The sequence below is a fragment of the Ovis aries genome, chromosome 13 (genome assembly GCF_016772045.2).
Source record: "Ovis aries strain OAR_USU_Benz2616 breed Rambouillet chromosome 13, ARS-UI_Ramb_v3.0, whole genome shotgun sequence".
Lineage (NCBI taxonomy): Eukaryota > Metazoa > Chordata > Mammalia > Artiodactyla > Bovidae > Ovis > Ovis aries.
Genome location: NC_056066.1, coordinates 4,342,007 through 4,362,502, shown reverse-complemented (window position 1 = coordinate 4,362,502; position 20,496 = coordinate 4,342,007). Strand labels below are relative to the sequence as shown.

At 38.5% G+C, this 20,496-nt stretch overlaps 2 long non-coding RNA genes across 4 annotated transcripts in view; both read right to left on the bottom strand.

Moving 5' to 3' along the window:
• Positions 1 to 20,496, bottom strand: part of LOC132657604 (uncharacterized) — a 371,918-nt gene that overhangs the window by 17,042 nt on the left and 334,380 nt on the right. The gene's annotated exons all lie outside the window — the stretch shown is intronic.
• Positions 1 to 20,496, bottom strand: part of LOC132657605 (uncharacterized) — a 91,967-nt gene that overhangs the window by 10,367 nt on the left and 61,104 nt on the right. The gene's annotated exons all lie outside the window — the stretch shown is intronic.

Sequence of the window (20,496 nt, the reverse complement as noted above, 5' to 3'; positions counted from 1 at the left end):
TTTTCATTGTCTCCTAATTTGACGCTTGCCCCGAACCTCCTTCTTTCTCCACATCCCTGACCTTAGTGGAGAGAAGCAACTAACGCAGTGTCTTCAGAGATAAAGCTTTGAGAGCAGGTCAGCAAAGGAGCCTGCCAGATTGGCAGACTGCAAGGGAGAGCTTGTTCCAGACACAGAGGCCTGAGGGAAGATGAGAAAGAAGAAATGGAACAAAGGAAGCAGTCAGGGACAAGCCCAGGCTCAGCCAAAGGAAGGAGCCGAGGAAAGGGAAAGGTATGTTGGCAGAGGCCCAGCGGTTCCTCATTCCATCCAAGGACACGGTGAACCACCTCAACACACTGACTCTGGGCTGAAGGGCTGCCTAGGTGCAGGGTTCCTCTCTACGGTGGAAGTTTCCCATGATAAAGACGCGGACCATTTTAACACATGTGGGCTCATGCTTCCCTTCATCCCTTCACAGCCTTGAGGGCATCTGGGGACGTTGCTTCCATTACAGACTTGAACAAATTTAGTCATGTCCAACACAGTTATTACTCAAGGGAAAAAATGTCTCCTAGCTGCCTGGGAGGGAGTTTGCCCTTCAGTTCAAAGACGGAAAAGAAAAGGAAAAAAAAAAGCCCAAAGTTCCAGGAGTGGGGAGTCTAGGAGGGAATAATGGAGCAGAGAAAAGGCTGCATTGCTAACTCTGCCTAAAATTCCCACGATTCACTGGCAGGGCATCGGTTCTCCACGTGAGCCTGAGTTGGGCAACAACTGCAGACCCAACCAGTGTGATCTGCAGACACACTCCCATGCTCACTCACACTGGGGGTACCTCCCTGGGACCCCTCATTCTTTGCTTTCCATCCCTTGTATTCGCATTGTCCCCTTACACAAAGACTAGAAGCTGGAAAAGAGTTGAAACACACTCCAAAGCTATGCTACTCCCAGACCCTGGCCCTTACCCTAACCCAGCCTCCCCTAACCCCAGGGAGAGAGGATGCAATTTCCTGATGATCTAGGCAGAGGCAGGCAGTGGGTCTTACTTCCACATAGTCTCAGGAAGCACATTAATAGTCACTTGGCTCTCACCATATCCCCTTGGAAATCCCCAGGTGTGCCTTTTGAACAACTAAAAATAAATAGAGGAAATAAAGGTGGTTTTCCTTTGCAATAGTCTAGGCATTATTCTGCTTTGTTCTCTCTCACAGGTGAGAACTATATCTCTGTCCACAGACATGACTCCACTCCTCCCAAACCCACCTGTGAATACAGTCATCTCATTGCCAAGCAGTGATCAGCTTCTGGTAAGTATCTCCTTCAAGGGTCTCTGAGTCTGCAGTTGAATCATCAGTGATCAGATTTGTCTTCAATGAGGACAGTCATATGAAAGGATTTTAAATCCTTCCCTCAGGATATTTTTATTCTTATTTTTTTCTATACAGGTTGTTCATTTGGAAAAAAAAATTGGGCATATAGATGAAATCTACTACTGAGATCAGTAGGATCATGTATCAATATAATACTTTGGTGGAAATAAGTTATCTTATTCTGCTAAGTATATTTGCCCCCTTTATTATGGTAATATGAACCTGATAATTCTGTGTGAGACCATCTCAATCTTACTCTTATTCTGTGCAAATTGGAGAAGGCATATGACCTCAGTTCAGTTCAGTCCCTCAGTCCTATCCGACTCTTTGCAACCCCATGGACTGCAGCACGCCAGGCTTCCCTGTTCATCACCAACTCCCAGAGCTTATTCAAACTCATGTCCATCGAGTTCGTGATGCCATCCAACCATCTCTTCCTCTGTCATCCTCTTCTCCTCCCACCTTCAGTCTTTCCAAGCATCAGGGTCTTTTCCAATGAGTCAGTTTTTTTGTATCAGGTGGCCAAAGTATTGGAGTTTCAGCTTCAACATCAGCCCTTCCAACGAATATTTAGGACTGATTTCCTTTAGGATTGACTGGTTGGATCTCCTTGCAGTCTAAGAGACTCTTAAGAGTCTTCTCCAACACCACAGTTCAAAAGCATCAGTTCTTTGGCGCTCAACTTCCTTTATAGTCCAACTCTCACATCCATATGTGACTACTGAAAAAAAAACATAGCTTTGACTAGACAGACCTTTGTTGGCAAAGCAATGTCTTTGCTTTTTAATAAGCTATCTAAGTTGGTCACGGCGTTTCTTCCAAGGAGCAAGTGTCTTTTAATTTCATGGCTTCAGTCACCACCTGCAGTGATTTTAGAGCCCAAGAAAATAAAGGGTCTCATTGTTTCCATTGTCTCCCCATCTATTTGCCATGAAGTGATGGGACCGGATGCCGTGATCTGAGACCTAGTTCTGACCAATCAGCATCTTCCACATGTAGCCACTATTACTGGTCCAGGGAAAGCATGTGACTCAAATCACTGCACTCGTAGTTACTTTTACTTCTCTAAAAAAAAAAAAAAAAAAAAAAAAAAAAACTGGTAAGAAGCACTTTCTTTTCTACTGAGGTAACTGAAATGATGTATTGTACATGTGGAGATGCTGGAAGCCAATTTGCTACTATGGAGGGAGAGTCTGCTGGAGAGTGGAACCAACACAGAAGAAACAGCAATAATGGTGGGAGACCTAACACTGATGACATTGTCGGGCCATAGCCATGCCTGAAGCCAAACCACCTTTAATCTTTTCAGTTCTAAGCCAGTGCATCTTCTTTTTGGCTTCATTCTGAGAGGTTTTCATCCAACCCATGTTAGGTTTTCTGTTATTGCCATCGAAAATGTTGTGTATAAAAATCTTCATTTGCACATCAATGCTTCATCCCCGTCTAAAATTTTCTCAGCAGTGGTCTCACTTTTATGCCTGGAAAGCAGGTGATGGTAATGAAAATGGCCCATAACTATGACATCTACTATGAACTTCAGCTTCCAATAAAAAGAGGAAGTTGGATCAAAAGGAAAGCACACATTCATTTCCAATGTGAATAATCTTTGGGACAACCCCATTCCTCTTCTCTCTGGAGATAGACACGAAACTCTCCTCTTATTTGCTCTGATAGGTTAGCCAAAAGTACAACAGAATGAAGTGAGGAAGTCAAGACCACTGTAGAAAATACTGCCAATAAATAAGAGCAGAACAAGAAGATGAATATGATATTAATTGGATCTTTGTAAATCATCACTTGAGTGTTGAGTAAGCATTGGAGTTAAGTTTGATTAGCATGGGTAAAGAATTTCCATGTGGTAAAGTGAGACCAGAGTAGCCAAAAAGGAGTTGGAAGTCACATAGATCTGTTCTTGGCTGTCCAATGGGCGTGGAAAGGGTAGACAGAACTAAAAACACAACTGGAACTCTGGCCCAGTTCCTAGATATTAGCATAGAGGAGTGTGCTTTCCATACAGAGGTGTCATCAAGTAACCAAAAGAAGAAATAGCTGGGGAGCAGAAAGAGGGTGGGGGGAGGAGACGTCCCTTTCCCTCTAGTTCTTCTCCAAAGTCAAGGAGACTGGCTGGGGATCAACAGAGCTCCTCTAAGAATGCCTGTATTTCTTGGTTTCTGGCCAGTTACTCATAGCAGATGTGAGACATTTACTGTGATTAGGAAATGCTTTGCATGTGAGAATGTGAATGCAACAATCCTCAACTCAGCCAAGAAAACTTAATAAATGGTGAAATTTTACATCTTTAGGGAGGAGCAACATTTTTTTAAAAAAAGTATTGGTTAAAATAAACACCAAATTCCCAAGGAGAGACTCCAAATTCTGATGATATGCAGCACTGATCATTTTATTACTGTGGAAAAATTTACTCAGAGAGTGCAGCCCTCTTCATTCTTTTGTTCATGTTCTCATTCTCCCATTGTCAATGACACACAAGTACTCATCCGTTCCTGTCTGAGTTTTCTTTTGTTATTGGGTGAAGCAGAAGTGGATGAATGAAGTGTGTCCTTGTTGGCAATTGGCAAATGGAGAAGTGATTTCATGTCATTAGAAAAATGGCAAGACTCATTTTACAAATGAGACTGAGTTATCATTGGCTAAAATGTATAGCATATGAGGGAATATACTTGCATCCTGGTTTCCCTTTATAGACAGCTGTCTAACATTCATTAAGTCACTACTTCCCCAGGTTTCAGTGTCCTTTTGTGTCAAAGGAGAGAGATGTACCACGTCAGCATTTCCCAGAGTGTGTATTATAGAGACTAGTTCTGTAGGATGTTAATAAATTGTTGAAGCAAAGGTAAGAATTCACTGATCACACAAGACAAAGAAAGGCATTCAAGACAGAAGAGATCATATGCATGAAAGTATAGAGATATGTAAAAGCTTTTCACTCATCTTCTCAACAAATATTTACTGGAAACATATTATGAGCCAGATGTTGACTGTGCTCAAAGTTGGAGGTTCAGAGATAAGTAAGGATTATAATAAACTTGCTCTCAGAGAGCATATATCCTTGTGGGGCTTCTGATTAAACAAGCAATTAAAATGAAATAAAGTATTCTGACTATTATGATAGAAAAAGAGAGGCTCCTACAGAATATGGGGATAAGGGAAGTAAGAGAGGGTTTTTTAGAAGAAGTTATATTTAAACCCACAGCTGAAAGATAAATAGGCATGATCCAGGCAGAATAGAATGAATATTTCAAGCAATAGAGTCCTTATGGGGTGAGAGCATAGAGTTAAATAAGAAAATGGTGAGTTTGAAGAACTTGAACTTGAAATCTAATATGGCAGAATTTGAGGTGAGAGCAAATGAGCTTGAAGGGGTAAATGGAGAAGATCATGTTGTACCTTAGAAACAATGCTTGGTGGTCTGAATTCCGTCATGTAGAAAATAGGGAATATTAAAGACTTGAAGCACTTGAGCAGAAAGATCATATTTCTAATTTGAAATGGTGGAAGTGGTAGTAAAAAGATTTAATTGGAGAAGACCCAGATGAGAAAAAATTATATTAACCAAGAGATTCTTGCCTCCTAGAAATGGAGATAGAGAAAAGAGAAAAATGTGAAAGTCGTGTAAAGGGTAGAATTGGAAGGTTTGTGCCTGATTAGGTGTGGGTTGGGAACAAGAGGAAAGGATCTTGGCTGACAGCTGTGTTCTCAGTGCAGGTCATAAGGTGGATACTGGTTACAAACCCAGAATAGAAATTACAGGACAAAGAGAAGAACGAGGAAGTTGAGAAATAAAGTTGAGTTCTGTTTTGGGTGTATCCATCCTTTCACACCATTAAACATTCATATAGAAACACTTGGATACATCAATGTAGAACATGAGAAATGAGCTGAAATCTGAATATGAGTTTGAATGTCTTTAATATACGGATGACCATCAAACCTTGGAGTGACTCAGTTCAGTTCAGTTCAGTCATGCAGTCGTGTCTGACTCTTTGCGACCCCATGGACTGCAGCACGCCAGGCCTCCCTGGAGGCCTGAGCGGATGAGATGGTTGGATGGCAACACCAACTCCCGAAGTTTACTCAAACTCATGTCCATTGAGTTGGTGATGCCATCCAGCCATCTCATCCCCTTCTCCTCCCACCTTCAATCTTTCCCAGCATCAGGGTCTTTTCAAATGAGTCAGTTCTTCACATCAGGTGGCCAAAGTATTGGAGTTTCAGCTTCAACATCAGTCCTTCCAATGAACACCCAGGACTGATCTCCTTTAGAATGGACTGGTTGGATCTCCTTGCAGTCCAAGGGACTCTCAAGAGTCTTCTCCAACACCACACTTCAAAAGCATCAATTCTTCAGCACTCAGCTTTCTTCACAGTCCAACTCTCACATCCATGCATGACCAGTGGAAAAACCATAGCCTTGACTAGATGAACCTTTGTTGGCAAAGTAATGTCTCTGCTTTTTAATATGCTCTCTAGGTTGGTCATAACTTTTCTTCCAAGGAGTAAGCATCTTTTAATTTCACGGCTGCACTCACCATCTGCAGTGATTTTGGAGCCCCCCCAAAATAAAGTCAGCCACTGTTTCCACTGTTTCCCCATCTATTTGCCATGAAGTGATGGGACCAGATGCCATGATCTTAGTTTTCTGAATGTTGAGCTTTAAGTCAACTTTTTCATTCTCCTCTTTTACTTTCATCAAGAGGCTCTTTAGTTCTTCTTCACTTTTTGCCATAGGGGTGGTGTCATCTACATATCTGAGGTTATTGATATTTCTCCCAGCAATCTTGATTCCAGAGTGACTGAGATTGGAGTGACTAAGATCACCCAAATGTGTGAGGAGTAGATAGGAAGAATATAAGGCTAAAATCAACATTGAGGGAGAAAGTAGGTGAAACTATATTTGCAAAGAGGATAGAGAAGGAAATGGAGAGTAGAGTTAATTTTAAATTATTAGTGATGGTACACAAATGTTCAAATAAAAATGATCATATTTTGTTGATGTCTACTTATGATTTCTATGCAAATGTTGTCATTTTAGGAAAATAATGTAAATTTTAACTCTGGAATGAAGTGTTTGTAATTTCTTTTTTTAGGATTTTTCTGAGATACAGGTAATCTCAGAATGAATTAGTTTTAAAACCATTTGTTTCTAAACCTTGAATGCATTGATAGAATCACACTCATAATTCTACTGCCTCTATTACCCAAGCAGATACAACATACAGATTTTTCTATTAAACCTCTATGGCCTGTACTGCAGAGATTTCTTTCAACTGAAAAAAACTGACAAGTATCCCATATACTCTCCATGAAAACAAACTCATCACTTTATAACATCTCCCAGCTTCCTCCCCATTTGGCTATATGAATAGCAACTGGAAGCTGATTAAACAACTAAGTAAAGAAATCATAGTTAATCCAGAGGCCAAATCCATATATTCAGAAATCAAAAACAAGCACATGTGAAAAAAACAAAACAAAAAACCTAAGATTTATTTTTTTCCTCAAGTGTTGAACATACTCTGTTTCACTGGGGTTATAGCAATGAGTTTCCAAATTTTACAACCCACTCTACCCCTAGCCTGTCTGATTTTCTGACTAAGCTACAGTCTTCTGGAGTTGATTTCATCAGTGGCTGGTGAAGCATGACTGTTTTTTTTTTATAAGCTTTCTTCTTAAAACAACATTTTGATGAGCTAAGCATAAATTAATCAGAAACATATGGATTAAATTGACTCAAAAATGCATATGGATTTAAAAAATAAGAAAAGGACTTGGGGCAAAAACACACATCGGGCTTTATAAGCCAAGTATGTTACAAAATCATGACAAGAGGATTCCAAATATGACCTCCCTTATCTTTGTCATGGTCAGTAAAGTCTTCACTATCTTCTCTCAGAAAAAAGAAGTTAAAAAACAGATGAGTAAGGTGATTTTGCTCAGCCTGACAGCCCACTTTCTAAGGCCAGACACTGTGGTTTCAGTCTGTCTGGCTGCTGAGTCTTTGAGTGGAAGAGTGGCCCTTGAGATTAATTTCTTAGACACTGGGGTCTATGACCACGCCTTGAAGTTTATCCTCTGCTTTGAATACAAAACAACCTCATTGTTCACTTCTTCTAGGGAAATTCTTGAAATAATTTATTTTTATTTTTAAATTGACATTTAAATATAATGAATTTACTGTCTCTCCCTCTCACTTCCGTACTTCCCAGTCTTCCTGGCACTAAATCTTGGGGACACCTTTGACAACTCTGTCCTTAATTCCTTATATCTCACCCATCAACAAGTCTTGCTAAAGTGTATTTGAAATCCATAACTTCTTCATCTTGATTGCTATCACCCTTATCCAGCCCCTCATCATCTCACACCTGGATTACAAGAGCAGCCTTTAAGCTGACCTTACTGATTTCTCCTAACCTGTAGGCCACGTACACACTACCAGCAGCCTAATCATCTTTAACCCATGCTTTCATCCCATCACTCTTTCCCTTTTTCTTCTTTTGCTTGTCCTATATGTCAAATTAAAATTCTCCTGCTGCTTTTCAAGTTTCTTCATAACATGATATACTCTATGTCTTCAAGTGGGTTTTCTATTCTTGCTCTTATTGAGAGCAAGAGGTTGCTACTCCCAAAGGTTGACATCAGCCATATGCTTATGTTCATCCTATGTTCCAGTTTGCATTCCCCCAAATCTTTTCCTGCCTACTTATTTCCTCACTTTTAGTTACCTTACCTCTACATTTTTATGGAATGATATAATGTGGGCAAACTCTCTCAGTGATATGTAAGTCAGATGAAAAGAACTTAGCTCATAGAGCATAGAGAGGAAATAGCTTGTGCAAAGATCCTGTGACAACCTGTGGGTAGAGAAAGGGGAAAGGAACAACATTGTGTTCTGTCAAAAAAGAAACTATGTCTTGAAGAATTTCGTTTATGAAAATGTAAAAGGCCATTGTAGTTGACATATAGCTTAAATGAAGAAACGGGGTTGAGAAAAGATTGGACAATTGTCAGCGGCCAGGTCATGGAAGATCTTGGTATCTACGCTAAAAAGTGGATTTTGTTCTAAATGCAGTCTGCTCTGAGGTCATTTACATGAAAGAGGAGGAGGTCGTTTACTAGAAGATAGCTTGTGCTTTTTGTAAAGAAAGAATAGTAGGAATGACACTGATATAAGGATTATTTCAACAAACTAGATGACAGAGAAATGTTAGACTTGGTGGTAACAATGGAGTCAGAGGACATTCTAGAAGGAGAACTGGCAGTATACACTTGGGAACTGGATGTGAGATTTATGAGAAAGTGACAAATAAAGGATGATTCCTGCATTTCATGCTTGAGGAATTAAGCATATTTCCTAAAAGAGAGCAGACTGTGAGCGAAAGAATAGGTGCACTGAATTAAGATTTCAGTTTTAAATTTAACTTCAAGGAAAAATGAATTAAGTAGTTTTGACCCATCTCTACATCCTTGAAAACAACAGAAAGAACTAGTTTCAAATTTATTTAAAGGCATTAAAGGGTTACTGAGGCAGTGAAGATTTGAATGGTGCATAATCCATAAAACAAAGGGAAGTCCAGAGACATGATCCAGGTGTTTGTTTTCCACTTTTCTCCTCAAGATTTTTGCTCATTTTGAAAATGGACGAAGAGAAGCCAAAAAGCTGATCAGAGATTTTGCTAGATTTATATTGTTAAGAGAGACAAAAATGGGACTACACTGTATACCAAAAAAGAAGATACTTGGTAAAATCTTTGTCTTTTGGCTGGTAACTGGAAGACCACACCTAAGGAAGAAAGTTGAACTGGAAGTAGCCCAGACCTCATAGAGACTGAACCTAGGTTCAAACCATCTCAAATCCCAATTGGAGTAAACTGACATTGAATTGTTAGTGACTAATTTAGCTCTCTTTCTTCTCATCTCCTCAAAAGAGGAGAAGGGGATAATAGAGGATGAGATGGTTGGATGGCACCATAGGCTAAATGGACATGAGTTTGAGCAAACTCCAGGAGACAGTGAATGATAGGGAAGCCTGGTGTGCTGCAGTGCATGGGTTGCAGAGTCAGACACCACTGAGCGACTGAACAACAATTTAGCTCTCTACCAGAAACAAGGAGAAATCTTCTATGGAGAAATATAAAAATCAGCCAGGGCTATAAAACACCTCTAAAAATAACTGAATACAGTATTTCATATATATATATATATATATATATATATATATATATATGTATGTATATAAACCTAAACAAAATGTGATCCCATGGGCTGTAGCCCTCCATGCTCCTCTGTCCATGGAATTCTCCAGGCAAGAGTACTGGAGTGGGTTGCCATTTCCTTCTCCATATTAAAGGTAAGATAGCTGAAAAAAGACCCCAAAATTAAAGGAAAATTAAAACAGACCCACAAGATATTTTGAATCTGAAAATGTCAGACATGAAATCAATTATTAGTGAAATACTAAAAAAAAAAAAATTTAAAGAACAGGAAGACAAATTTTGGAATAAAATAGAAATTTGATTTTAAAATAAAAACTATAGAATTAATACAATAACAGATATTAAGAAAATAATGAATGATTGTGGTAACGTTGTTAAGAGCTGAAGAGAGACTTAATGAAATTGAACATGTACCAGGAAGAAATATACATGCTGACACTTGAAAAGAAAAATTAATGAAAACTACAGGGAAAAAAGTGAAAACCATATGAAAGTTATTAAAAGGTTCTAACATAGAAGTATTTGGAATTTCCCACACACACTAACCCGCCACCACCAAAAAAGGTGACAGAACAATATTTGAAAGATAATAATTAGGAGTTTTCTAAGGTGACAAAAGACATCAAGGCACAAATTCAAGAGGAACAAAATATTAGTAAACAAATTCAGAGACCCATTTAAAAAAAGACGACTCATCAATACTAAAGTGTAAAGTTCATTTAACATTTAAATATATATATTTATATATAATTTATCACGCTAATGGAATAAATGAGGAAGTGATATAACAGTTCAATAGATGTACAAATAATACTTGATGTAAGTGGCAGAAGTTTATAATAAAAATCTCTTAGTTGACAAGCAGACCAAACAATTAGAAAATAGAGAGCAGACATACACAACACGATCAGTACGACTGGCCTCATTCTGTCAGCACACAGCATTCCCAAACTGCAGAAATCAAAGCTTTCTCAAATGTTTACAGACATTTCCAAAATGATATATGTCGGAATATATAGAAAATCTCACCAAATTTCAAAGAACTGAAATAACATAAAGGATATACTCTAATCACAGTGGAATTTAGCTAGAGATGATAAGAAAAAGTTAACTGGGAAATCTCTGTGTTGAAATTAAGCATTACATCTCTAAGTAAACATATGAGTCAAAAAGAAACAAAGAAAATTAGAAAATATTTTGAACAGAATTAAAATAAAAATATTATATATCAAAACTTATAAGCTGTAACTAAAATTGTGTTTAAAGGAAAATTTATAGCCTTAAGTGTACATATTAGAAAAGAAGAATGATTAGAAGTCAATAATCTCAAAGTATCCATATCAAGAATTTAGAAAAAGAACAGCATAGTGAATATAAAGAAAATAGAAAAAAGAAATAATAAGCATGAAAAATTAATGAAACAGTGGAAATACAAAGCTAAATGGTGATTATTTAAAGTAGCCCCCTGAAGAGACTGCTTATTTAACTTATATGCCGAGTACATCATGAGAAACGCTGGGCTGGAGGAAGCACAAGCTAGAATCAAGATTGCCAGGAGAATTATCAATAACCTCAGATATGCAGATGACACCACCCTTATGGCAGAAAGTGAAGAGGAACTAAAGAGCCTCTTGATGAAAGTGAAAGAGGAAAGTGAAAAAAGTTGGCTTAAAGCTCAACATTCAGAAAACGAAGATCATGGCATCTGGTCCCATCACTTCATGGCAAATAGATGGGAAACAATGGCTGACTTTATTTTGGGGGGCTCCAAAATCACTGCAGATGGTGATTGCAGCCATGAAATTAAAAGACACTTACTCCTTGGAAGGAAAGTTATGACCAACCTAGACAGCATATTAAAAAGCAGAGACATTAGTGTGTCAACAAAGGTCCGTCTAGTCAAGGCTATGGTTTTTCCAGTGGTCATGTATGGATGTGAGGGCTGGACTATAAAGAAAGCTGAGCATTGAAGAATTGATGCTTTTGAAGCATGGTGTTGGAGAAGACTCTTGAGAGTCCCTTGGACTACAAGGAGATCCAATCAGTCCATCCTAAAGGAGATCAGTCCTGGGTGTTCATTGGAAGGACTGATGCTGAAGCTGAAACTCCAATACTTTGGCCACCTGATGCGAAGAACTGACTCATTTGAAAAGACCCTGATGCTGATAAAGATTGAGGGCAGGAGAAGAAGGGGATGACAGAGCATGAGATGGTTGGATGGCATTATCAACTCTATGGACATGGGTTTGAGTGGACTCCGGGAGTTGGTGATGGACAGGGAGGCCTGGCATGCTGCGGTTCATGGGGTTGCAAAGAGTGGAACACGACCGAGCAATTGAACTGAACTGAACTGAAGAGACTGATGGGATGGGGGGAAATAGAGAGAGGGGAAAAAAAGAACCAGAAACAGACAGAGGAAAGGAAGGAGAAAAAAGGCAAATAATCAAATTAATAACAAATAATGTCAGTAATGTAAAGGAAACTTCACTAAAGATCCTGATATTAATAAATAATAAGGATATAAATAATTTCATGCTAGCAAATTTGAAAATTGACAGGAAGTGAATATATAAGCAGAGGTACACAACATTAAAATGAATGAATGAAAAAATAGAAAATATGTTTATAAATGAATTATTTAGGTTTTAAGAATTTTGACCTAGCTTCCCATAAAGCCTGGAGTTCCTGGTTTCCTGATCACCTACCAACAGGGTCCAAAAACCTTCTACGGACAGTAAACTCTCAATCCCATTCCACCTAAACCTAACTTTTTGCTGTTTTCCTCAAAATTGCCTCTTCTTGGGGCTTCCCTGGCAGCTCAGTGGTAAAGAATATGTCTGCCAATGCAGGGGACACGGGTTCGATCCCTGATCCGAGAAAATGTCACATGCTGAAGAGCAACTAAGCCCACGCACCACAACTATTGATACTGTGCACTAAAGCCCACAAGTTACAACTACTGAGCTCGCGTGTCACAACCGCTGAAGCCCTAGAACCCAGCCCATGCTCTGCAACAAAAGAAGCCACTGCAATGAAAAGCTTGTGCACCAGAACTAGAGAGCAGGCCCCTCTTGCCACAACTAGAGGAAAGCCTGCACAGCAACAAAGACCCAGCGCAGCCCAAAATAAACCTAAAAAGTAACAATTTAACAATGTTCTTTAATTGCCTCTTCTTTAATCATAGGTGAAAAGACTTTGAGACCATGGGTCTTAAGATTCATGAAAAGAATTGAGTGCTAGATTCATTAGCAAATATCAATACTGGGTTTCTAGAACCTTTCAGGGGACCACACTTGATTTTCAAGATATGGGATGGACCTATGTATGCCAAGAATTCTCTCTCTGAATACAATAATGAAGTCATCAGAATGGCTTTCACAGATAACCTCAGAGGTTAACTGTCATATAGAAACCAAAAGAAAGTGAATAATATCTAAACCACATGACTCCCAGAATTCCAGTCAATTTTGAGCTATATTTATATATCTAACGTCTGCAAAGTACCTAGCACATAATAGGCCCTCATTAATTTCATGTTGATTAAATATCATACACCAGCCTAAGTTGGGCATGTAAGCTAAGAAGTCTTGAAGTCAGCCGATATATACTCAAAAGCTTTATATCCAAAATCAAGTGATGCTTCAGCTTATACTATCATAACATTGTTTACTATGTTTTGAACAAAATACAGCTAGTCATATTTTCACTGCCAAAGGTAATAAGTCTGCTCTCCCATAAGGAACTAACTTGTCTTCAGTTCCTGTTCTGCCAGTTCAGGAGATTCAGTTTAGCAAAGTTTCATTTAAACTACTGAATACTCAATTGAGTTCAGAATGCTTTCAAACCCCACTTTTACCAGACCCCAGGATGCATTTCAGACTCAAGACTGGCTGCCATTGTCTCTTCCTCCACCCGAAGTAATGAGCCAGTCCTTTCCATGGTAACCAAGAAAAGGAGCGGAAAGGAGCAAAACAGTCCATACAAGTTAGCACAGTTAGATAGATATGTAGACATGAATAAAAATGGCAGGAGGGTGATTAGTATAAATTTTAAAACCACAACTTTTGGAAGAATTGCACAACTTTATTACAGCCTCACCACTTGTGAACTATGTAGTCACTGCTGGTCTGTGGCAGGGAATAAACTTCATAGCACCCAAACACCATCAGAGGTTCTATATTTACCTTACATCTGCCAACAACCCATGTTCTCGCATTTTCTGTATAAAAGAGCTCCATGTGGGCCAGATTTAATTTGATGCAGAAATACTACATGTCACTTCCAATAAAAGCAAAGAGGAAAGAGAGATTCGCACACTGACTTATCAAGGGTGGCAGCTCATGCTGGTGTTTGGAATAGTTTGGAGGTATTGTTTTGTTTACTGAGCCATCAAGTTCAAAGAAAGGTGCACAATCCCGATTAGAATGGCCTCCCCAGATCTGTTTTCAAAATGGAAAACATATGCCCCTGTGGGGTGAGCACTTCATTCCCAGCTCCAAGGGAGCTTGAAAATAGTTTGACTCTGGGGAAGGGGAATGTTGTGTAGTGTCTTTCCTTACATAGTACTGTTCTGAGGTAACACCAGGGCAAACTTATCATGGCCAAGATAAAATACACACCAACTCTGACCAAAGGCCTTTACTTAATTCAGAAGCCAAGGGGAGGCTTGGGCACTATTGTATTCAGCCCCCGATAGATTCCTCCACGTGCTGGTACTGACACCTAAAGTGATCACCTGATTAGACCTAAACCCACAGAGCAAATCTCTGGCCAAGTTACAGCCACAGTACTGGTCTCTTGATAATTTTTAAAATAACCAACACTATATTGTGACTTTTTTAAATGTCTTACCCTTTCTGGCTTGATGTGATTTGACTTTTTAATTAATTTATTTAAATTGGAGGATAATTACTTTATAATATTGTGATGGATTTTTGCCGTACACTGACATGAATCAGCCATGGGTGCACATGTGTGCCCCATATCCTGAAGGCCCCTCCCACCTCCCTCCCCACCCCATCCCTCTGGGTTGTCTCAGAGAACTGGCTTTGAGTGCCCTGCTTAATGCGTTGAACTTGCATTGGTGATCTGTTTCACATATGGTGATATACATGTTTCAATGCTTTGCTCTCAAATCATCCCACCCTCGCCTTCTCCCAGAGTCCAAACATCTGTTCTTTACCTCGGTGTCTCTTTTGCTGCCCTGCATATAAGATCATCTAAATTCTTTTAGATCTTTCTAAATTCCACATATATGCATTAATATACAGTATCAATCTGTATACTTTATATTTTATCAATATAAAATTTCTGACTTACTTCACTCTGTATAATAGGCTACAGTCGCATTTACCTCATTAGAACTGACACAAATGTGTTCTTTTTTATAGCTGAGTAATATTCCACTGTGTATATGTACCTCAACTGTCTTACTCATTCATCTCCTGATTTCTTTTTAATTGAAGCATAGTTGTTTTACAGTGTTGTGTTAGCTGCAGGGGTAGGCAAAGTGATTCATTTATACATGCGTGCATATATATATATTCAATTTCAGGTTTTTTCCAATATACTTTCTTGTCCCATACAATAGGTCCTTGTTGTTTATCTAATTTATATCTAATCCAAAACTCCTAATTTATCCCTCCCCACCGTTCCCCTTTGGTAACCATAAAATAGTTTTCTATCTCTGTGAGTATATTTCAGTTTAGTACATAACTTCATTTGTATCATTTTTTTTTTTTTTAGATTTCACAAGTGATATCATTCATCTTTGTCTGACATTTCACCTAGTATGGCAATCTCTAGTTCCGTTTATGTTGCTGCAAACTGCATGATTTCATTCTTTTTGTCTCATCTCATGTTGTAAAGAGCAATATTGCATAGGAACCCGGAATGTTAAAAACATGAATCAAGTCAAATTGGAAGTGCTCAAACAGGAGATAGCAAGAGTAAACATGGACATTTTAGGAATCAGAAAACTAAAATGGACTGGAAAGGGTGAATTTAACTCAGATGACCATTATATCTATTACTGTGGGCAAGAATCCTTTAGGGAAAATGAAGTATCCATCATAGTCAACAGAAGAGTCCAAAATGCAGTAATTGGATGCAATCTCAAAAATGACAGAATGATCTCCATTTGTTTCCAAGGCAAACCATTCAATATCACAGTAATCCAAGTCTATGTCCTGACCAGTAATACTGAAGAAGCTGAAGCTGAACGGTTCAATGATGACCTACAAGAACCTTCTAGAACTAATACCCCCCAAAAGATGTCCTTTTCATTATAGAGGACTGGAATGCAAAAGTAAGAAGTCAAGAAATACCTGTAGTAATAGGCTAATTTGCCCTTGGAGTACAGAATGAAGCAGGGCAAATGCTAATAGAGTTTTGCCAAGAGAACACACTGGTTATAGCAAACACCCTCTTCCAACATCACAAGAGAAGACACTACACATGGACATCACCAGATGGTCAATACCAAAATCAGATTGATTATATTTTTTGCAGCCAAAGATGGAGAAGCTCTATACAGTCAGCAAAAATAAGACTGGGAGCTGACTGTGGCTCAGGTTATGAACTCCTCATTGACAAATTCAGATTTGAAGAAAGTGGGGAAAACCATTAGGCCATTCAGGAAAGACCTAAATCAAATCCCTTACGATTATACAGTGAAAGTGACAAATAGATTCAAGGGATTAGATCTGATAGACAGAGTGCTTGAAGAACATTGTACAGGAGGCAGTAATAAAGACCATCCAAGAAAAAGAAATGCAAAAAGGCAAAATGGCTGTCTGAGGAGGCTTACAAACAGCTATGAAAAGAAGAGAAGCAAAAGGCAAAGGAGAAAAGGACAGATATACCCATTTGAATGCAGAGTTCCAAAGAATACCAAGGAGAGATAAAGCCTTCCTCTGTGGTCAATGCAAAGAAATAGAGGAAAACAATAGAATGGGAAAGTCTAGAGATCTCTTCAAGAAAATTATACATACCAAGGGAAATTTTCATGCAAAGATGGGCACCATAAAGGACAGAAATAGTATGGACCTAACAGAAGCAAAAGATATTAAGAAGAGGTGGCAAGAATACACAGACAAGTTATACAAAAAAGATCTTCATTACCCAGATAATCATGATGGTGTAATCACCTACAGCCAGACATCCTGGAATGTGAAGTCAAGTGGGCCTTAGGAAGCATCACTACGAACAAAGCTAGTGGAGGTGATGGAATTCCAGTTTAGCTATTTCAAATCCTAAAAGAAGATGCTGTGAAAGTGCTGCAGTCAGTATGCCAGCAAATTTGGAATGGCCACAGTAGTGGCCACAGGACTGTAAAAGGTCAGTTTTCATTCCCATCCCAAAGAAAGGCATTGCCAAGGAATGCTCAGACTACCACACTAATGCACACATCTCAAGTGCTAGCAAAGTAATGCTCAAAAATCTCCAAGCCAGGCTTCAACAGTACATGAACTGTGAACTTCCAGATGTTCAAGCTGGATTTAGAAAAGTCAGAGGAACCAGAGATCAAATTACCAACATGCATTGGATCATTAAAAAAGAAAAAGAGTTCCAGAAAAACTTCTACTTCTGCTTTATTGACTATGCAAAAGACTTTGAGTATGTGGATCATAACAAACTGTGGGAAATTCTAAGAGATGGGAATACCAGAATACCTGATCTGCCTCCTGAGAAATGTTTGCAGGCCAAGAAGCAACAGTTAGAACTGGACATGGAGCAACAGACTGGTTCTAAATTGAGACAGGAGTACATCAAAGCTGTATATTGTCACCCTGCTTATTTAACTTATATGCAGAGTACATCATGAGAAACGCTGGGCTGGAAGAAACACGGGCTGGAAGAAACACAACCTGGAATCAAGATTGCTGGGAGAAATATCAATAACTTCAGATGCGCAAATGACACCACCCTTATGGCAGAAAGTGAAGAAGAACTAAAGAGCCTCTTGATTAAAGTGAAAGAGGAGAGTGAAAATGTTGGCTTAAAACTCAACATTCAGACAATGAAGATCTTGGCATCTGGTCCCATCACTTCATGGCAAATAGATGGGGAAACAATGGAGACAGTGACAGATTTTATTTTCTTGGGCTCCAAAATGACTGAAGATGGTGACTGCAGCCATGAAATTAAAAGATGCTTGCTCCTTGGAAAAAAAGCTATGACCAACCTAGACAGCCTATTAAATAGCAGAGTCATTACTTTGCCAACTAGTCCATCTAGTCAACGCTATGGTTTTTCCAGTAGTCATGTATGGATGTGAGAGTTGGACTATAAAGAAAGCTGAGTGCTGAAGAATTGATGCTTTTGAACTGTGGTGTTGAAGACTCTTGAGAGTCCCTTGGACTGCAAGGAGATCCAACCAGTCCATCCTAAAGGAAATCAGTCCTAAATATTCATTTGAAGGCTTGATGCTGAAGCTGAAACTCCAATACTTTGGCTACCTGATGCAAAGAACTGACTCATTTGAAAAGACCCTGATGCTCGGAAAGATTGAAGGTGGGAGGAGTAGGGGACGACATAAGAAGAGATTGTTGGATGGCATCACCAACTCAATGGACAAGAGTCTGAGTAAATTCCAACTGTTGGTGATGGACAGGGAGGCCTGGCATGCTGCAGTCCATGGGGTCACAAAAAGTCGGACAAGACTGAGCGACTGAACTGAACTGATTCTTTTTGTGAATGAGTAATACTCCATTTTATGTGTGTGTGTGTATAATCTTTATCCATTCATATTTTGATAGACACTTAGGTTGCTTTCTTATCTTGGCTATTATAAATAGTGCTGCTATGAGTTTTGGGGTGACTGCATCTTCCTAATTAGAATTTCCTTCTTTTCTGAATATATGCACACAGTGGGATTGCTGAATCATATGGTAACTCTATTTTTAGTTTTTTGAGAAACCTCCATACCGTTCTCCACAATAACTTCTGGTCTCTTGATTTATAATTCAGTACTTAGTGTTACATCTTGCTGGGTATTACAATAAATTTTTAAAACTACACATAGATTTAAAAAATAGGGTAAATTAATTATATTATTTGATATAGAGACAGTACTGAAAAGATATAGAGATAAGTCATTTAACAGAGGAACTGCTCACATATAAATCAAATTAACATTTTTCTTTGATTCATATCAGACTCCAGGTGCAAGAAAGATGAGTTGTCTCTTATTTTGAAAGAGGATTTTCATTCTTTTCTATTTAAGCATGTGGGAAGTAATATATAAGATTAACTAAATTATTTTTTTCTGGCTAAATGCAGGATTGTCATTATATATAGACCTTTCATATATCACAGCCTTGCAAGGAGATCAACCCAGTCAATCCTAAAGGAAATCAGCCCTAAATATTCATTGGAAGGACTGATATTGATGTTCCTATACTTTGGGCTCCTGATGGGAACAGCAGACTCATTGGAAAAGACTGACACTGGGAAAGACTGAAGGCAAAAGGAGAAGGGGAAAGCAGAGGATGAGACAGTTAGATAGCATCACTGACTCAACAGACATGAATTTGAGCAAATTTCAGAAGAGAGTAGAGGACAGAGGAGCCTGGCATGCTACACTCCATGGAGTGGCGAAGAGTCAGACACAACTTAGCGACTGAACAACATCTTATTTAAATATGTATTATAAAAATAATAATGGCAAAATAGCTAGTCATGAGCTCTTTGATGTATGTAATCAAATTATATACATGTAACAAATGTTTTGTTTATAAAATGTGATTTTTTTAAATGAAAAACAATGATTTGAGGTTGCTTAAATGCTCCAGTTCTGAAAACAATGCACTTTTCATGGCTGTTTCAGACATCAAAGAAGCAACTCTATTGCTTATAATTTATTCTTTGGAAAGGTATGTTCAAGCTTTGAGGAATCTGAATTTCTGTATAGATTTGTTAGTTCGTATCGTCTACTGATAAGAATCCTAAGATTTCTTTATTATACATTCACATGCACGCTTCAAAACAAACCAATACAACAAGATTTGCAGCAAAACAGACATTTAAAACAAAGCTTTGTTACTGGAAAGCAGATAGAGTCTGTCCTCATTCTGAGTAATGTCTGTCTTCATCCTGTTCAAAACCCCACAAAGAAAGTAATAGATAAAAACATACTGGATGAAAAACATCACACTCTGAAACCATATCTAGTAAAGAAACCTAGAAGTCACTTCACCCAAAGATTGACTTCTGAAAACATGTTGGACAATGCAATAGTATTTTATTTCATTAAATTTGTTTCCCTTCATTTAAAATTTGCATAGAAGCTGATTTATTTAATAAAGATTTTACCTTCATAAAAATTCTATTTGCTTGGCTTTGGCCATGGAGACACTCTGGGCTTTCCCCGGCTGAGAGACTGTAGACATCAATGTTGACTCAAAAGCTAACTTTCTTTGGCTCTTCCTCTACTGGATGCAGTCTTTGTCTTTACCAGTATCCCCCCTGGCCTACTCTGATGATATCAGTCTGAGTCACTAACAGGCTTGCACACACACGGCTCAGACACAATAATGATGTGCTGATGACAGCACCACTGTTAATAATCTGACCACACAGTGATAGGAAGCATTACCTGGCTCTGCACTTTAACAATTAAAACATTCTTCCTAAACATAGACCATCTAGGATTAGACCACACTTGCTTTTGCTTTCTTTACCTTATCTCTATCCTTGTTGTACATTCTTGGCCAAGATATAAGAAGAAAAGCTTCAAGACATATCTTAGCCTTTGATTGACCTCTTCTGACTAAATGAACATGTCTAGGACAAACACAGCTTATGCTTGACACCATCTCCCTTGAGTTATGAAGTTGTATTTGGAAGACAAAAAATAGAAACTAACCTTCATGAGTCTTTTCTTAGAAATGTACTGAATTGTTCTGAAATTC